The sequence below is a fragment of the Bubalus kerabau genome, chromosome 15, assembly GCF_029407905.1.
Source record: "Bubalus kerabau isolate K-KA32 ecotype Philippines breed swamp buffalo chromosome 15, PCC_UOA_SB_1v2, whole genome shotgun sequence".
NCBI classification, from domain to species: domain Eukaryota; kingdom Metazoa; phylum Chordata; class Mammalia; order Artiodactyla; family Bovidae; genus Bubalus; species Bubalus kerabau.
Window position 1 is genome coordinate 22,329,416 of NC_073638.1, and position 19,560 is coordinate 22,348,975.

Consider the following 19,560-nt stretch of genomic DNA (forward strand, 5'->3'; position numbering starts at 1 on the left):
AGTAATGTCTCTGCTTTTGAATATGCTATCTAGGTTGGTCATAACTTTCCTTCCAAGGAGTAAGCGTCTTTTAATTTCATGGCTGCAATCACCATCTGCAGTGATTTTGGAGCCCAAAAAAATAAAGTCTGACACTGTGTCCACTGTTTCCCCATCTATTTCCCATGAAGTGATGGGACCAGATGCCATGATCTTAGTTTTCTGAACGTTGAGCTTTAAGCCAACTTTTTCACTCTCCACTTTCACTTTCATCAAGAGGCTTTTTAGTTCCTCTTCACTTTCTGCCATAAGGGTGGTGTCATCTGCATATCTGAGGTTATTGATATTTCTTCCGGCAATCTTGATTCCAGCTTGTGTTTCTTCCAGCCCAGCGTTTCTCATGATGTACTCTGCATATAAGTTAAATAAGCAGGGTGACAATATACAGCCTTGACGTACTCCTTTTCCTATTTGGAACCAGTCTGTTGTTCCATGTCCAGTTCTAACTGTTGCTTCCTGACCTGCATACACATTTCTCAAGAGGCAGATCAGGTGGTCTGGTATTCCCATCTCTTTCAGAATTTTCCACAGTTTATTGTGATCCACACAGTCAAAGGCTTTGGCATAGTCAATATGATGCTGCTGCTAAGTCACCTCAGTCGTGTCTGACTCTGTGTGACCCCATAGACGGCAGCCCACCAGGCTGCCCCGTCCCTGGGATTCTCCAGGCAAGAACACTGGAGTGGGTTGCCATTTCCTTCTCCAATGCATGAAAGTGAAAAGTGAAAGTGAAATCGCTCAGTCGTGTCCAACTCTTAGCGGCCCCACGGACTGCAGCCTACCAGGCTCCTCTGTCCATGCGATTTTCCAGGCAAGAGTACTGGAGTGGGGTGCCATTGCCTTCTCTGAGTCAATATGATAGTAAACATTAAAAAATTTTACCTATAATTATATACCAGGTACACTATGAATTTTCTCATTAATACTCATAACATTTCTATGATTGTCTCTATGAGACAAGAGGTATTATTTGTCTTCTCATTTTAGGGATGATAATAATTACCTAGAGCCAAGAATTGAACACAGTTCTACAGGACTAGAAAATTGTCCTTTTAATGAGCTAAATAATAAATACAGATTAATAACTGGTGTTTTAGAAACTAAATCAGTGATGCTACTTCCCTGGTGGTCCAGTAGCTGAGACTCTATGCTCCCAGTGCAGGGAGCCTGAGTTTGATCTGTGTTCATTGAACTTGATCCCACATCTTTAGCTGCAACTAAAGATACCACATGCTTCAATGAAGATGGAATATCATGCAAGCCATGACTAAGTCTGACACAGCCAAATTAAAAAAAAAAATTGGTGAGAAATACAAACAACTCTACAGAAAAATGAGCAATGGTTAAAGATAGACAAATAGTTTTTAAATATATGAAAATCGCAACAGCTTTACTTAATAATAAAACCATGATTAAATACCATAGCACTAATGTGATTACTAAAGACGAGAAAGCTTAATAACACCTGGTGAAGTTCATAGCAGCAGGCAGAAAAGCAGAAAAGGTGAAGTAAACCAATCAGCTTGATGAGGATCTTGTGAGAAAGAGGGGCTAGAGTCATTTCTGTCAGGTTCTGTTCGACAAGTAAGTTCACAGAAAAAAGAGAGATCCTGCCACCCCAGGAGCTCATAGTCTGGTGGGAGGACACAGATACATAAGTGAAAGTGCATGATACAGACTGTGAAAAGAGTACGTTCACAAGGTAAGTCTGAGGAGAAAGGATAGAGAATGGGATTCCCACAGCATTTAGTTTTCCCACACAGCCTTTTAAAGTTATGGTGTGGGAAAGCGTTAAGAGCAAAGCTCCCAGACCAGCCCACTGAAAGATGCCTAGGGATCTCCTTGGTGGTCCAGTGGTTAGCATTTTTTGCTTCCACTGCAGGGCGTGTGGGTTCCATCCGTGCTCAGGGAACAAGATCTGACATGCTTTGTGGCCAAAAATAAATAAATATATAAGTTGTTTTTGTTCAGTTGCTCAGCCATGTCCGACTCTTTGCTACCTCATGGACTGCAGCATGCCAGGCTTCCCAGTCCACTATCTCCCGGAGCTAGAAGTTAACCCAGCTCTAAAGTTAAGGTTGATTCTATATGAATTTAATTGTGCTTATATATATGCTCCGGAGAAGGCAATGGCACCCCACTCCAGCACTCTTACCTGGAAAATCCCATGGACGGAGGAGCCTGGTGGGCTGTAGTCCATGGGGTTGCACAGAGTCAGACACGACTGAGCGACTTCCCTTTCACTTTTCACTTTCATGCATTGGAGAAGGAAATGGCAACCCACTCCAGTGTTCTTGCCTGGAGAATCCCAGGGACGGGGGAGCCTGGTGGGCTGCCGTCTATGGGGTCGCACAGAGTCGGACACGACTGAAGTGACTTAGCAGCAGCAGCATATATATCCTTGATGGGTAAGTTTTGTTATTGGCATATAATCTAAAGCTTTCCTGACAAAAATGTGTATGTTTTGTATTTTCCCTCTGCTTTTCCAGCCATGCTTCCTAGTTTAAAAGGAAAAAAAATGCGGACTTCCCTGGTGATCCAGTGGTTGGAGAACCTTGACGTTTCGATCCTCGGTCCAGGAAGATCCCACATACTGCGGGACAACCAAGTCCGTGGCCACAACTACTGAGGCCGTATACTCTAGGACCCATGGTCCACAACAGAAGAAGCCCCTGAAGTGAGAAGCCAGCGTGCTGCAATGAAGAGTAGCTGCAGCTCTTCGCAGTTAGAGAAAGTCATGTGCAGCAGTGAAGACCTAGCACAGCCATAAATAAATAAATATTAAAAATAGAAAAAATGCAACTATTCTTAGAAGCCAAGTGAAATGCAGTAGAGTCATATTTTCAAGAGTAGCAAAACAGAACAATCTCTGCAAGTCTTGAGATTTGACTCAATCTTGCATAGTTTAGTTTTTTTTTTTTACTCCGAGAAAATACCTACTAATCAGTTTTCCCTCTTCTGCAAAAATAAGTAAGCACTTTTATAAGTTGGACTTGAGTATCAGCATTATGTCTGTGAAACAGCTCTCTGGGAGAACCTTAAAAAGGATGTGAAAGCAAAAGAGCTGTCTCTAAGTTAAATTTACATTTTATGATAATTTAGGAATTTTCTGTTCGTGTTTCACTTATGCAGCTGGATTTTGACACTTTTAGGGCTGGGGTCACATGTCAGGTACTTTTGTATTCCCATTCCTCACTCAGAGAAAAGCTGTGGAATGAATGAACAAGCTGGCTTCTGTAGCTTCTCTCTCTTTTCTTTTATCAGCAAATGAGCAGTGCACGCCTGTGTGGAAGGAGTTTTTAAGCAGAACTCATGCATTGTGCAGCTACTGAATGATCAACAGATGCTCAACAATACTGTGACATTGTAAATAAATATTTTTGCAGTGGCAGCTGCTTCTGACAAAAAAAAACCCTAGACATTAAAAAAAAAGCTAGACGTGATGGCCAAAGAATGCAGAAAAGTAAGATAAGTTGTGCCCAGCAGTTAATTTACAAAAATGACTGAGTGAAAACACTAGGTCAATGCCCTTGTAAAAAAAGCTGTCTTAGAAATGAAAGGCATGTCATGCTAGGCATGGCCACAAGGGGGTGCACCAAAGTCAGTCTGAAGGAAGAGAAAAGCGTTTGTTCAGTCGTGTCTGACTCTTTGTGACCCCAATAACTGTAACCTGCCAGGCTTCTCTCTGTCCATGGAATTCTCCAGGCAAGAATACTGGTGAGGGTAGCCAGCCATTCGCTTCTCAGGGGATCTTCCCCGACCCAGGGATATGAACCCAAGTCATTTGCATTGCAGGCAGATTCTTTACCATCTGAGCCACCAGGGAAGCCTGAAGGAAGAGAGGAGGGGAGGAAAAGCACAGGTCACAGTCTTTGTTATGTTTTCTGTGGAAAAAGCAAGGCAGAGAAAGGCAAACAGATTAGGATATCTGAGTAATTCCAGCAAACCATGGGGGACAGGGCTGTCCCTGTTGTCTGGTATCTGATCTTGGGAAGATTTAGGGCAGGGGAAATGCTGGCCCTGTGTGTGACTGCTGGCTAAAGGAGGTGGCTGGTGGTGCGGAGTTCGAATTGGTTGGTGTATAGGAGAGCTGGGCTCACCAGCCAACATGCTGTTTCCTGTCTCAGGAATTAGCCAGCCCTAAAGGGCAGTCCCTTCCCCAGCCAGCAAAGCCCCCAAAGATGTCAAAACTTCATAAGATATAGAACACATGTATAATTAATGCATAAAATCCAAGAGCTTAAAAGAAATGTTCTGACAAGAAGTATATGAATGAGAAATTTTTACCTATACCCATTAATGTGATACTGCTTTAGGGGTTGTGTTAAATCTGTAAGTTAACTTGAAAAGCAATGCCATCTTCACTACAGTTACTCTTCTTGTCCATGAGTATTTCTCTGTTTCAGGGTTCCTTTATTTCTTTTTATTTCTTTTAATAAGTTTTATAAATTTTCTCTGAGTAACTTTTATTATCTAAGTTATATTATTCCTACTATATTCCTTCTTACTATTATAAATAGGATTAAAAAAGAAGAAAAAATTTTCTTACTTATATCACTCATATATTAAAGTGAAATTATTTTCTGTGGCTGTATGTATTGTAATATATTGCAAATTTGCAGAGTTAATTTATTGGGATGGCCCAAATGTTCATTCAGTTTTTCTCTAAGGTATCAAAAACCTAAATGAAACTTTAGGCCACCCCAGTATTATCTTTAATAGATCTTTAGTTTAAAAGATTTTTTGCTATAAAAACTTGAAAATTTATATGAGTACCCATCACCCAGGCTCAACAATTACTGAAATTTTACCTTATTTCTTCTATTTCCCCTCTCCCATACATTCAGGTCTTTCAGTTCCACTTAAGATGCTCAATAAATTTCCTGTAAATTTTTTCTGGCTCCAGCAAAGTTATTCACACATGGAAAGTTTCTGAATCTCTGGATTACTTTTTTCCTTTCTCATGTTTTATTGTGCTGTTTTGTTTTTTAATACTTTCCATGCTGACTTTTTGTCTCTGTTCCCAACTTTGAACATAGTGGTATCTATTTAGATTCAGAGTCAACAAAAGAAGGGAGATAATCCTAAAACTGGAGAAGGAAATGGCAGCCCACTCCAGTGTTCTTGCCTGGAGAATCCCATGGACAAAAGAGCCTGGTGGGCTATAGTCCATGGAGTTGCAAGAGTCGGACACGGCTTAGCAACTAAACCAAACCAACCAGTGTGAGTGAGGACTTCCTTTTGTTCTGATTTCTGTCCAATGGCATGGTAATGGAATCTTCCTTTAACATCTGTATTTAGAGGGCAGATTGGTATGGCAGCCTCTTTTCTCAGTTTCCAGCAACTTTTCACTTAGTATACTTCCGCTCTGTTGAAGTTGCATCTCTCCCTTACTCCTTTTGCCTGCTGTTCTATGAGTCTCTAGTACATGAGGAATTGTGGTTTTTAAAAAGTGCTGCCAAAGTAAGGTATTTCCCTGTTTCCTCTTCTAACTCTAAATCATGCACAACAAAACAAAAAGCCCCACCTCTAGGTATGAGTATTTTTTCTTTTTCTTTCTAGAATTATTTATTTATTATTGGCTGCACTGGGACCTCGTTGCTGCATGAACATTTTCTCTTGTCGCAGTGCACCAGCTTCTCGTTGCTGTGGCTTCTCTTGTGGAGCACGTGCTCTGGGTGCTTCAGTTGCTTTGTGGCATGTGGGACCTTCCTAGACAAGGGCTCAAACCGATTCCCCTGCATTGACACATGGATTCTTAACCACTGGACCACAGGGAAAACCCTGATTTTTTTGTGGGGGAGGTTGGTGGTGGTGTGGAGAATGGAGATCTTTTAAAAAGTTTATTTATTTTAGTTGGATAATAATTACTTTACAGTATTGTCAAGGTTTTTGCCATACTTCAACATGAATCGGCCACAGGTACATGATGACCCCATTCTGAAACCCCTCCCACCTTCTTCTCTACCTCATCCCTCTGGGTTGTCCCAGACCACCTGCTTTGGGTGCCCTGCTTCATGCATCGAGCTTGCACTGGTCATCTATTTTACATATGGTAATGTACATGTTTCAATGCTATTCTCTCAAATCATCCCAGCCTCGCCTTCTCCCACAGAGTCCAAAAGTCTGTTTTTTTTTTTCCCCAGATCAACATCTTACACTTTATAATACACTCACAAATTTTTACACAAATATGTTTACAAGTACAAAAAGGCAAAGAACCTCAAAGAATCGAAGTAACTGTATCGTCGACTACATTCAGTAGAGTTACTACTGTTGTCCCCATTCTTCATTTAAATCCAGATTCTGCGTTGGGCCAGATGGGAACTGGGTGTCAGGTCCAGTATTTGTGAATCCACCCCCCATGTGGACTCTGCTTTCAGAAGTTGGAGACTGGGTGTAGTTTTGCACACGTCTGGGTTTCAACAGAGCTGAATTGAGATTCCATCTTGTTCCAGGCCAGATCAGCCAAAGGAGAGTCATCCATTGCTGTCTAAGTTTCATTGCTGGTGAAGAATAAGCTCCCCGAAGTTTCGAAGCCAGAATTCATTGTCTGTGTTTCGGCACTGTTCAACTGAACTTTGCTTTCCAGGGCAGGCAGGTTTTTAGCAGTGGAGAGTCTGTCAGTCTGGGTCTCTGTGTCAGGTGAATCAGTTACTCATGAAAAAGCTGGAGTGTTTCAGGATACTTCCCAGTGGCAGATGAGGGCTACTGTCTAAAAAGAAGTTCAGGTCCATCTGTGTCTGCATGTCAAACATTTCAAGGCCTAAGAAGCTAGAATTTCCCTTACAACTGTAGGCCTGGGCAGAAGGGTCTGCAAGGGAGAAATCAGTTTGGGTTTCTGTGTCCAGCGATTCCAAGACTGGCTCAGTGGTCATGGTGCTAAGCTCACTCTCTTTGGTTTGTGTATTTGAGGCTGAAAACACTTCAGTATCAAAATCAACTGCAGGATTCTGGATTGGGCCAGATGGGAGCTGGGTGTCAGGTCCAGTATTTGTGTCAGACAAAAGACTATGATTGTCCACGTCTGACCAGGTAGGTTACTTGACAAGATGTTTTCTAGATCACTTAATAAATCCATGGTTTGGGTTTGATTATCTGTCACGTTCTCTGACGAAAGCATACTATTCAGTGCACTGAAATTTGGTGCGGATTTCTCAATATCTTGAGTTAAAGTTTTAGGGTGGTTCTGAGGTAACAAGTCATGAGTTACAGTCTCTGCTACTAAGCTACTGCTTATAATATTGTCTGTAGACACACCATATGATGAATGGACACTCTCAAAAATGTCTCCATACATTACAGCGTGGTCCATCTGTACTCAGTCATCTGTTGGACTTCGCATTCCACTGCTCTGAGTTTCTCAGGAGATCCCACCTGGCTGGAAACTGGCATCTATAAACGCATCAGTCTGAGCAATGATAGATGAGGTTACCTTAGAACTGGGCAAAAAAGTCTGACTTTGAACACTAATGTCAAATCAGTTTGTGAACAGGACGACACAGAGGAGTCAGGGCTGGCCCACTGTGCAGACGGCATGAATTGTGGTGTGGTGCAGGACAGGTCTGTCTGTACATTGGTCAAAGAAATGCTGTTCTTCTGACATGTGTTCCCAAGTTCTTGTAATGGGCTATGCATGCATGCATCGCTTCAGTCGTGTCCAACTCTGTGCGACCCCATGGACAGCAGCCCACCAGGCTCCCCTGTCCATGGGATTCCCCAGGCAAGAATACTGGATTGGGTTGCCACTTCCTTCTTCAGTAATGGGCTAGATGGACTTTTACCCAAGTTCACTTGAACACCTGTGCTAATCGGCTTAACAGCAACAGGATTTACAACTTTTGAAAGAGGGAGGCTCTCCTTGAGAGAGCAGGCCTCCAAATCTAGGCTGAGGGTCAGGGTTCCAATGGTCAAGGGCAGTAAGTGTACGGCACCAGGGGCGGAGCCCTGATGGTCGACACCCAACACCACAGGCTGGGCCGAGGAGCCGGCTGTAGGCACAAAGACAGGCACAGGAGAAAACTGCACGATGGGGAGTTTAACCAAAGCCACCTCGGGCTTTGGTAAAAGCCACTGCTGAGGGTACCTTGGAGCTGCTGGAAGAGTCTGTTGTTTGGCATTAGAGCTGCAAGAGTCTTCAGAGGAAGCCACCAGCTTTATTTCTAAAGTTTCTAGTTCTGGAGCGTCTGGTTGTGGAATTGGTTGGTTGCTCAGTGATTCAGCTATCTTCCTGGACAGCTTCCAGCTGCACAGGCAGTTTTCCATTTTCCTTTTCTTACTTGGTGGATCCCCATGTTCTGCAGGGATCTCATGGCCAGTTCGGTAGCTGGCATAGTGACGGCCACACGTGCACTGGAAGGTCTTGCCACAATCCTCTGCATGTCTTTTCAAGTCCTACTTGGTGCCGTATGAATTGCTGCACTTACTACATTTATGCTTCTTTTAGCATGCACTTTCATACAGTGCTGTTTTGCAAGAGAAAATTGAGAAAATAGTCTGTCAGGGCCTCTAGGGCATCCTTCAATTGGACAACAGTAGAATTTAGGTACAGTTTTCAAATCTTTTCTTATTGTTGGATTTACTGCGCCATCATGCAGAGTACATCGCGAGAAATGCTGGGCTGGATGAATCACAAGTTGGAATCAAGATTGCTGGGAGAAATATCAACAACCCAAGATATGCAGATGATACCACTTTAGTGGCAGAAAGTTAAGAGGAACTTAAGAGTCTCTTGATGACGGTGAAAGAGGAGAGTGAAAAAGCTGGCTTAAAACTCAACATTCAAAAAATGAAGATCATGGCATCCGGTCCCATCACTTTATGGCAAATAGATAGGAAACAATGGAAACAGTGTCAGATTTCATTTTCTTGGGCTCCAGAATCACTGCAGATGGTGACTGCAGCCACAAAATTAAAAGACATTTGCTCCTTGGAAGAATAACTAGGACAAACCTAGATAGTGTATTGAAAAGCAGAGACATCACTTTGGACAAACGTCCGTCTAGTCAAAGCTATTGTTTTTCCAGCCGTCATGTATGGATGTGAGAGTTGGTCCATAAAGAAGGCTGAGCACTAAAGAATTGATGCTTTTGAACTGAGGTGTTGGAGAAGACTCTTGAGAGTCCCTTGCACACAAGGAGATCAAACCAATCAATCTAAAAGGAAATCAATCCTGAATATTCATTGGAAGGGCTGGTGCTGAAGCTGAAGTTCCAGTACTTCAGCCATCTGATGCGAAGAGCCAACTAATTGGAAAAGACCTTGATGCTGGGAAAGATTGAGGGCTAGAGGAGAAGGGGGTGACATAGGATGAGATGGTTGAATGGCATCACTGACTCAATGGACATGAGTTTGAGCAAATTCAGGGAGATAGCGAAGGACAGTGAAGCCTGGAGTGCGGCAGTTCATGGGACTGCAAAAAGTCAGAGACAACAAAGCGACTGAACAACAATTGTATACTATCAAACCAGTCCTGAGAAGTATTGATAAATGGTATCTTTAGCTTAACGGATGCTTCACAAGGTTTGGAGAAATATAGCTCCTGATAGCAGTTCCACAAAAATCAACAATATAAAATGTTAAAAAGGGCTTGAGAGAATGGTTCAGGCCAACAACGTTAAGAGAGCCCTCGTCAGACTGGCCGCTTCCTTTGTGCTTAGATGTAATGTCTGCCTTAGTAATCAGTGAGGGGATGATCTGAAAGTGGGCGATTGCTGTTACATATGAGCTGCAGGCGGTGGCTCTTGACCGGGTGCATGTGGAGCGCGGGGCTGCTGGGCAGGATCTTGCCGCAGCCGCGCACCGTGCACCGGGTGTTGGTCCGCACTGCCCGGGACGGCTCGCCACCGACGGCTGAATGAGCTCCCGGGCGGGCGGCACCGACCCCGCGGGCTCCTGCCTCGCCGCCGGCTGCCTCTCAGCCGCCCGGGGGCACCCCACGGGCCGGAGGCGGCGGCGGCGGCGGCGGCTCCCCTCGCGGCCGCCGGGACGGCCGGGGCGCCCGAGGCGAGAGCCGTGGGATCCGCCGCTGCCCCAGTGGCTGCCGTGGCTCTCGCACCGCGGCCGGATCAGGCTCCAAAAGTCTGTTCTTTATGTCTGTGTCTCCTTGGCTGCTGGATCTTTGTGAGAGAAACTGTGCACAAGAAATAAGAAGACTGCTCCTTCTAATGGAAAGAAAGGGATATGTTTTGCTAAGGGACTTAAGATTAGCTTATCTAAATCTTTCCTGACCTATCTCAATATCTTCCAAATATAATGATTAAAAGAAAAAAGCAGCCCTGCACTTAAAAAGAAACCAGGATATTATAAATAGAGAAGGAAGAGGCGCTGTCCTTTGTCCACCAGCTGTCCTGCTTGTGGTCTACATAGTCTTCCACTAAGCAGATGGATGTGGCTGATGGCTGATAATGAATGGTGTCTCCTGAACAATGAATCCGTCCTGTGGTGGTTCTGCCAAGTTTATGACCAGGGCACCTCCTTCTCGTTCCCAAACTATGACTATTACTCATTCTCCCTCAAGGCTGTTACAGCAAAATTAGAGGCTTATTTGTCATTGATTTATTTTTTTCCCTATGATTTAGAAGCTTAGGGAATTCGGTAACTTTTTATTTATCGTCTTTGTCTTGCCTAATACATTTAATAATTCAAAATATTCTTTTGGCCGGATCAGGGCCTAACCACTACTGATTATCTCTGACTCAGTGTACATTTTATCCAGCTATGCTCAACATCTCACTTAAACACAGTCAGTCTGACCTCTATCTTTTCCTAAGATAAGTTGATCCTGACAATATTCTCTTAAAATTTGTCACCCATTGACTGACCCACATTTTTGTTTTTCCTTATTCATACCCTTCAAGGTAAAAGAAATGCGAACAGAAAATTGTAAACAATCTCCTTTGAGGACATTGCCCAGTTTCCTATTAGGTACAGAGCAAGTTTCCTGACTTGGAAGACCCATGATGTGGAGGTTTGAAGTTCTAGTTTCAGGGTTTCCCTTCTCTCTCTTAACATCAGTTCATTCTTATTTATTACTGTTGTTCAGTCACTAAGTCCTGTCCAACTCTGCGACCCTATCAACTGCAGCATGCCAGGCTCCTCTGTCTTTCGCTGTCTCTTGGAATTTGCTCAAATTCATGTCTACTGAGTTGGTGATGCCATCCCACCATCTTCTGTCATCCCTTTCTCCTCCTGCCTTCAATCTTTCCCAGCATCAGGGGCTTTTCCAATGATTCAGCTCTTTGCATCATGTGGCCAGGGATTTGAAGCCTCAGCACCAGTCCTTCCAATGAATATTCAGGGTTGATTTCCTTTTGGATCATTTTTATATTTTTGTCATTAAATTGCTTTTAGGGACTTCCCTGGGGGTCCTGTGGTTAAGAATCCACCTTCCAATGCAAGGTCATGGGTTCGATCCCTGGAGGGGAAACTAAGATCCCACATGCCGCGGAGGAGCTAAAGCCCAGGCACCAGAGCTTGAGAGCTGGAGTGCTGCAACTAGACAAGCCCTCTCACTGCAACTCCTGAGACCCCGTACTCTGAAGCCTGCAACTCACAGCTAGGGAGCCTGCGTACCGCAACAGGGACCCAGTGCAGCCAAGAAAAAAAAGACTTTTAAAACCTAATGTCCTGTACTTTATATCTCTTAAATGTTATCTCAAAATATTAATTGGCGTTATTACATTAATTTTGCTTTTATATATGTACATCTTCCCTTGCTTCCCAGTGTTTGCCTTCACACTTCATTGCTCCTACTGTGAAGATGGGCACATTAGGCTATTGTAGCTTAATGATTGCAAGTCCTTATTCATAGTCACCGTTCCATTTAGATAGTGCCTTGCAATTTGCAGAGAGATTTCACACAAATCATTATTATTCACTTGCTCATATGTAAAAAAATATGTCAGTGTCTACTATGTACCAGGTACTGTGCTGGGCCCTGAGGTTATAAAGACCAAAGAGACACAGCTCCTGATCTCCAGCAGCTCACAGGCTAAACTGGGAGACCCGTAACACAATAAACAGGATACTGTAGTCAAAAGTAAACTTCTGATAATGGTTTGGTTTTTAAGTAGATCTTTTTAAAACTGAGAAGTGGATATATTGACTAATGGACACTTGGCACTTTTCCCATTTGACAGTTTTATTGTGTGTATGTGTGTGCATGACAACTGAATACATTGGCATTTTAGCTTATAAATTAGTCTCTTAAGAGCTCTTAAGAGAAAACTTAAACTTAACCTCTACTGGATAACTGGACAGCTATAAGGACCTGATCCTTGAATGTGAAGCCTATAATCTGTGACCCTTGGTGATCTATCAAGGCTTACACAAACAGGGGAGCCCGGTCTGGTCAGTCCCCTGTTCCTGCTTTACTTCTCAACATTGGCCAATAATGCCAATAAACAAAGGATTCCTGTAAAAGGTAAAACTTTCTTCTTCTTTGCTGGCACTTGTGTTGTAACTCACACATAAGGAGTTGAGCCTTTTCCCGTGCTGCTCTGTAACATTGGCATCATTCAAAGTGGAAATGGATTCTGATGGCGTAAGTGTTATTTCCTGGGCAATAAACATCTTGAATAGAGAAGTGAGTCAGCAGAGCCCATGAAACTGATGAACGAAGATTAGTCACAAGGGCAGTGGAGCCGCTTCATCTGAATATAACTTTCTCTGCAGATCCCCTTGAAACTGGATGGAAGTCCCCACACCTCTTGCTCAATTCAGCAGCTGCGAGGCAGAGCTAACGCAGTAGTAATTTGAAAATACCGCAGTGATAGCTGTAGCTATTTGGATAATCAGTAGTTAATCCATTTTAATTTGAACTTTTTCTTTATAAGCTTTTAAAATTATGAATTATTAGGAATATTGTAATATCCATTTATGGGCTTCCCAGGTGGTGCTAGTGGTTAAAAAAAAAAAACAAACAAAACCCTTCTTGCCAATGCAGGAAATGTTTAAGAGAAGCAGGTTTGATCCTTGGGTCAGGAAGAGCCCCTGGAGGAGGGCCTGGCAACCCATTCCAGTATTCTTGCCTGGAGAATTTCATGCAGAGCCTGGCAGGCTACAGTCCCTGGGGCTGCAAAGAGTTTGACACAACTGAGTGCCTGAGCAGAGAGCATCCAATTATAAGGAGAGATGATTAAGAAAATGACTCAGAACCATAGCAAAAACTAAAAGCTGTTTCGTTCTAACTTGGGAGTGCTTTGGAATGAAGCAGTCCTGTGCTCTCAGAAAAAAATATGAGGAGCTGGTAAGATTTGGCGTGACTGCTTTGAATGTCAGTAGGACTAGTTTGGAATCTGATTACCTATCTCAAGGTCTCAGAAAAGTTAAAAGCTACCTTATTTCTTTTCTTCATTGCAAAGGAAAAGTCAGCTTTAATTTCAAACCTGAATTTTTGCACTGGGGACACAGAAATGTTATTTCTCAAGTTCTAAGGGCAGAAATTTGAGATTTTCTGCAGCTTCTTGACTCTAATGGAGGCAGTAAACCACTTACAGCGGAAATTACCCAAAGAAATCACTTGACTGGCCTTCCCTGACTATGGAATTGTGGCTTCTTTCTCCATTGCTCAAGGGAGAGAGTTTATAACAACATCTTCCCTCCCCTCTTGCAATTTCCTTAGTGTGCCTGGTTCTTGGGTGGGGGGTGGGGGGTGGAAAATTTATATGTGAAACTCAGGATAAGCACCAAGAGTCCAAACTTTGCCCCAGCGTTCAAGGTTAGGGAGTGCAGTGGGAAAGAAACGGCATGGCTGACCTAAGACTTGGTGGCAGCTAAGGCCCAAATTTCCAGTTCCCTGCTATAAAATAACCATGGTGGCTGGAGACGCAACTAGTGAGCTGGCCTCAGTGCTGGTGGAGTGAGGAGGTGAAACTGATGAGGCCAGTCCTGGAAACTGGCCTCATCAATTTTTTCTGGGGTCAGGTTTGCCTCCCGGGAAGTAGTTGCTGCAAAACAGCTGTCATCTGGCGAACCTCTGAGTGAACTGCACACGGAGGCAGGAGCTTGCCCTCTCTCTAGGAACTCCAGTCTAGACTGCAGCGGCGGATGGAAAGTCCCTCAGGCCTTCCTCGTGGCATCGGTATGACTAGCTCCCAGAGGAACCCTTCCAGAGTCAGCTGATCTGCTGGTGACAGAGGAACCCTCCAGCTGCTCATGTCAAGAGAGTTTCCGTCTCTCCTTCCCTCTCTTCGTACACTATCTTTGCACAGGGTTCCTGAACCCTTATGGGAAGCAGAAGGCATTGGGGAGACTGAACTAGACTTGCATTTGGGAGGGTGAGAATTGGATTTTAAGGGGAGGGCATTGTTCACTCCAACTGTGCAGTTAGATAGGATTTACACATATAAGGACAAATAAACATTTTAAATGATGCTTCATTCTCCTTGTGAAAAATACAGGCAGATGTCCCTCCTCCCTTTTCTTAGAGCATTTACTTTAGAAAACTGGTAAGTTCTTTCTCTGTCTCTCTGAAATATATGCAAGCACTTTTAAAAGTTACATAAGTCTTTTGCCACGTTTATGACCCAGGGGTGTCTTTCTCAAGGGCTTGGGGCCATGCCTTTGAAATGTAAACATCCATGTTTTCATTTCCCTATTCCAGTTTCTGTGGACAGTAAGAACCTGACTTCTGTGGGCACCTCCCTCCCAGTTGCAAAAATACCTCCTGTCATAAAGATTGAGGTTTATTTTTCTTTATATAAAACCAGTTAGCTAATATAGATGGTCACCCCAATTATCAGGTGAATTGAAGATGAACGATGTGTAGCAAAGGGTGCTCTCTTTGAGTCCTCTTACTAAAGACTGGTTATTGCTTATCTTTTTAAAATCATTAACACTATTGCTTATCCTGAGAACATGTATGTGATGGTGAGATTTCTTTCTGTCTTCGTAATCTTTTAGCAGATTCCCTAGGGTGTGCATCACATTTTTGTTTAATGCTTATTCAATAGTGAAAATATTTTCTTTTTCTCCCTTTGTGGAGAGGTTTTCTGGGTTGGGAGAAAATTTTGTTTTAATTATACTTTGGCAACATATACTAATGCCACAACTCAAAGGAACAACAGATGTGAAGAAAGAAAAATTTACATCTTCTGGACCCTCCCCTCCAGAAGGACTGACTTCTAATTAATTCATCTCAGACTTTACAAGAGAGCTGCTGCCTTATCTTTTTTTCCCACTTTGTCTCTTCTTTTCTCCCTCAGTTTTTTTTTCACTTTCTTATTTTGCCTGTCTCTCTTTTATCCTGTTAAAAGATTAACTTGCAGCATAAGGTAAAATTGGGACTTCCCTGGTAGTCCAGGGGTTAAGAATCTGCCTTCCAGTGCGGGTTTGATCGCTGGTGGGGCGACTAAAAGCCTACGCGCTAGAACCATAGCCTGCGCGCTCTAGACCCGGTACCACAGCTGGACAGAAGCCCACACACTGCAGCGAAAGACCCCTCACGCCTCAGTGAAAATCCTACATGCTTCAGCTAAGACCTGACGCACATAAATAAATAACTAAATATTGAATGGCTCCTACAGATACAAAAATGAATACATATTAAAGACTTTATCCTCTCCATTAATCAGTGAGGGAACCAGAAAGAGGTAGCAACTGGCTCAAAGGACAGACCATTTTTATTAAAAAAAAATTTTTTTTTTAACTTTTTATTTTGTATTGGCGTACAGTTGATTAACAATGTTGTGATAGTTTCAGGTAAAGAGCAAAGGGACTCAGCCATACATAGACGTGTACCCATTCTCCCTCAAACTCCCCTCCCAACCAGGCTGCTGCGTAACATTGAGCAGAGTCCCATGTGCTATGCGGTAGGTCCTTTCCGGTTATCCATTTTAAATATAGCAGTGTATACATGCCCCAACTCCCAAACTATCCCTAGCCCTCATTTCCCCTCACCCCTACTGGCAACCATAGGCCATTTTTAGATCAAGAATGTTGAAATAAATGTACAAATGGTAGCAAAGTTGTTTTTCTGGAAGGGAAGAGGGAAGTAAAGTGCTCTTCCACTAGACAGGACAGAACATGCATGTTCAAAGACAAGAATTATTTTGTGTTGCTATCAGTTATGTACAGCTTACAAAGTGGCAAAATAGCTCCCATAGAATTGGAATCAGATAACTAGCGATGTCTCCTTAAGGCAATGCAGTTTGATATGGAAACAAGCTAAGTGTCCATCAGGGGATGAATGGATAAAAAAGATGTGGTATATATGTTACAATGGGATATTATTTGGCCATAAAAAAGAATGAAATCTTGCATTTGGGGCAACATGGATGGACCTTGATGACATTATGCTAAATTAAATAAGTCAGACAGGGAAAGACAAATACTGTATGTCCTCTTTATATGTGGAGTCTAAAAACAAACAATAAGAAAATCCAAGTTCATAGATACAGGGAAAAGATTGGCGGTTGCCAGAGATGGGGGTGGGGTGGGCAAAATAGGTGAAGGGGGTCAAAAGGTACAAATATCAAGTTATAAGCTGAATAAGTCATGGGGGTATAATGTATAGCACAGCAACTGGAGTTAATAACACTGTATCACATATTTGGAAGTTGCTAAGAGAAATCTTCAACGTTCTCACCACAGGAAAAAAATTCTGTAACTATGTGTGGTGACAGATGTTATCTAGCTTTATTGTGTGATCACTATATAAAGTGATCTTATACTATAAGATCTACACTATATACACAATATAGACAAGTAGTGAATCATTGTATTTTATATCCAAAACTAATATAATGTTGTATATCAATTAAGCCTCAATAAAACAAGACAGTGCAGTTTTCTACTAAATACAGTTTTTCCCCCTATGGTCTTATTCTTCTTACCGTAAGAAAATTAAACAAAGCACATGTGATGACATTTTTGAGAAGCTGGCAGTATGTAATAATTGTTTCCTCTTTTTCTCTACCAAAACAAGTATTTTACTTTAAGTCTAATTAAAAATCATCTATTCCAGGAAGAGTTCTCTGATTAATCTTACCTAACTGGACTTCCCTGTTTCTGCCTTCATCATCGGTAAACACTTTTGAGTGTGTGTTTAGTGTACTATTGCTGCGTCTGACGCTTACTGTCAGCATAAATAACTGAAACTCTGTAAGAGCACGAATAACAGCAATAGTTATTTATTGAGATTACCAGTTAAGGTAAAAAAAAAAAGTGAAGCAATTGCTTTTCTTCAGTTTCAAGAAATAGCCTGCCTAATTAAAACAAACAAGCATAACAATTTTAAAAGCTAAAGGCACTAAATTAATGAATGATATTGGCTTATTTAGATCCAGTTTATATTGTTTTATTTCTTTGCTTTTCACATTCTTCAACTATATATATTTCTCGTAGAGACAGGTTTCTTAAAAGCAGGTTCTGTGTCTCGTTCATCTTTGTATTCCAAGCACCGAGTACAATGCACATTGTGGTGCTTATTAATATCCCGCAAATGACTAATTCCCTGACTACGTTTCTTGAGGGCAGAGATCTCACCTGCTTGTTGCTCTGGCATGCTCAGTGGAGGCTGGCTTGCGTTCCCTTCCTAATCTCAGTTAATCTCTTTATTTCAAAAGTTTTTTCTTCTCTCCTTGCGGCCATGGGATGTCCAATAAATAATGTAGTGATTTATGGGAACAGGCGTGATGACCTCTCAGCTACTTCCGGCTGAACGGGGGCAGAGTCAATTTTTTCGTATTAGAGGACAGAATGTCACGGATTTTCATTTTAAAGAATTCTTGAGTCCAGGCTTAGCCTTAGTATTCTGTATTATGAAAACAGAACCTCAATCTTTGATTGCTTTGTCATAGCACTTGGGCAAACATTTGAAAATTAATACAAATAGCATAGGCCAGGGAACTCTGCAACGTTACATGGCAGCCTAAATGGGAGGGGAGTTTAGGGGAGAAGTGATACCAGTGTATGTATGGTTGAGCCCCTTTGCTATCCACCTGGAACTGTCACAAAATTGTTAATCAGCTGTACTCCAACAGAAAATAAAAAGTTTTTTTTTTTTCTTTTAAAGACAAGCTACAAGGAAGTATCATACTATATGGGGAATATAGCCAATATTTTGTAACAACTGAGAATGGAACATGACTTTTAAAAATTATATAAAAATAAAAATATTAAAAAAAGAAAATTAGTAGATTTACTACGATGAGGATAATGATGAAAATTTACCATTGTAATATTCCTTGAAAGAAACCTCCTATTCCAGATGGCAACCAGGAAAATAAATTCTTGAGTGGGTTCTCTTTATGTACATTTTGTAACCAAGTAGTCTTTTGAATTATTCTATTTACTTGGGTTCCTACAGGGATATTAATATGTACATAACAGAAGCTATTGTCTACTATACATATGTCTTTTTGTTTCATCATTTTTTTCTTTTGCTAAAATATAATTTAAAGCAATTTTATCATATAGTATTATTCTGGCAAAAAGAAAAAAAAAATCTAGTGCCTTCTGCTGGAAGACTACTGCTTGAACTATCTCATTTGTTTTACCATTCCTAAAGAGTTTCACAGTTGTTATAAGAGAAGACCTGGAGACCATAAGGATGCGTTTGGCAGCTGTTTGAAGGGACTGTTTTGAAAGTGGGTTGTGGTCTCCTTGAGCCTGGTACAGTTCAGAAAATTCAGTTTCTCAGTAATACAGTAAAGTATCTGAAACTATGTCCATAATAGCCACTCAGCTCTATTTTGGATGCCTGGACCACAATTATTCCTTTTTGATTTTAAAAAATACATTTTTTCTTCGATGGTTAAAGCAAATGTACAATGCATGTTTAATAGGCCACAAAACATGCTGCCTGGTGAGCATAAATGTTAAGTTAAATGATGTATAAGCCAAAACGACTTACCCATATCTCAATATGTGAAAATTTCCTCTACCATTTCTCCTTTTGATTGCAAATCTTTCAATGGGGAGCACTAATAATCAAAGTAATTGTTCCTCAATGCCAGAGTGGTTGTTACCTGCTTTGGGTCCATAATGTCTCTTGGTGTTAAGCCTTGTTTTTTTGTTTATAAATATTTGCCTAGTCACCTATGTTGGGGGAAAACTAATCCAGACACAGTGAACAAACACAGAGGTATGCTAATGGGGAAACATTTTATAGGCTATGTATGTTTTATCAGTGATACCAAATTGTGACACAAACACGGTACATATGCTTTAACAGCAGACTTTAAGTAAGCAGCGGTACAGCCATAAGGAGTCATAGCCTGCAAAAACTTCACTAGAGAACTTTTTTTCATCTTGAACATTGGATAAGAAATTTGGTTAGAAGTAACAGCGCCTTAAGAACTATGGACAGAGGTTCATGACGTTGTACAGGAGGTGGTGATCAAGACCATCCGCAAGAAAAAAAATGCAAAAAGGCAAAATGGTTGTCTGAGGAGGCTTTATAAATAGCTGAGAAAAGAAGACAAGCTAAAGGCAAAGGAGAAAAGGAAAGCTATACCCATCTGAATGCAGAGTTCCAAAGAATATCAAGGAGAAGTAATAAAGCCTTCCTCAGTACTC

At 41.8% G+C, this 19,560-nt stretch overlaps 1 long non-coding RNA gene and 1 pseudogene across 1 annotated transcript; one reads left to right on the forward strand and one right to left on the reverse strand.

Moving 5' to 3' along the window:
- Positions 1 to 1,392: 1,392 nt before the first annotated feature.
- Positions 1,393 to 4,115, forward strand: LOC129627999 (uncharacterized). Its single transcript, XR_008702685.1, has 2 exons — positions 1,393 to 1,741; positions 2,529 to 4,115. It is a non-coding gene; the product is annotated as an uncharacterized LOC129627999 (long non-coding RNA).
- A 2,303-nt stretch (positions 4,116 to 6,418) lies between these two features.
- On the reverse strand, positions 6,419 to 18,899 carry LOC129628719 (ATM interactor-like; annotated as a pseudogene).
- Positions 18,900 to 19,560: the final 661 nt, after the last annotated feature.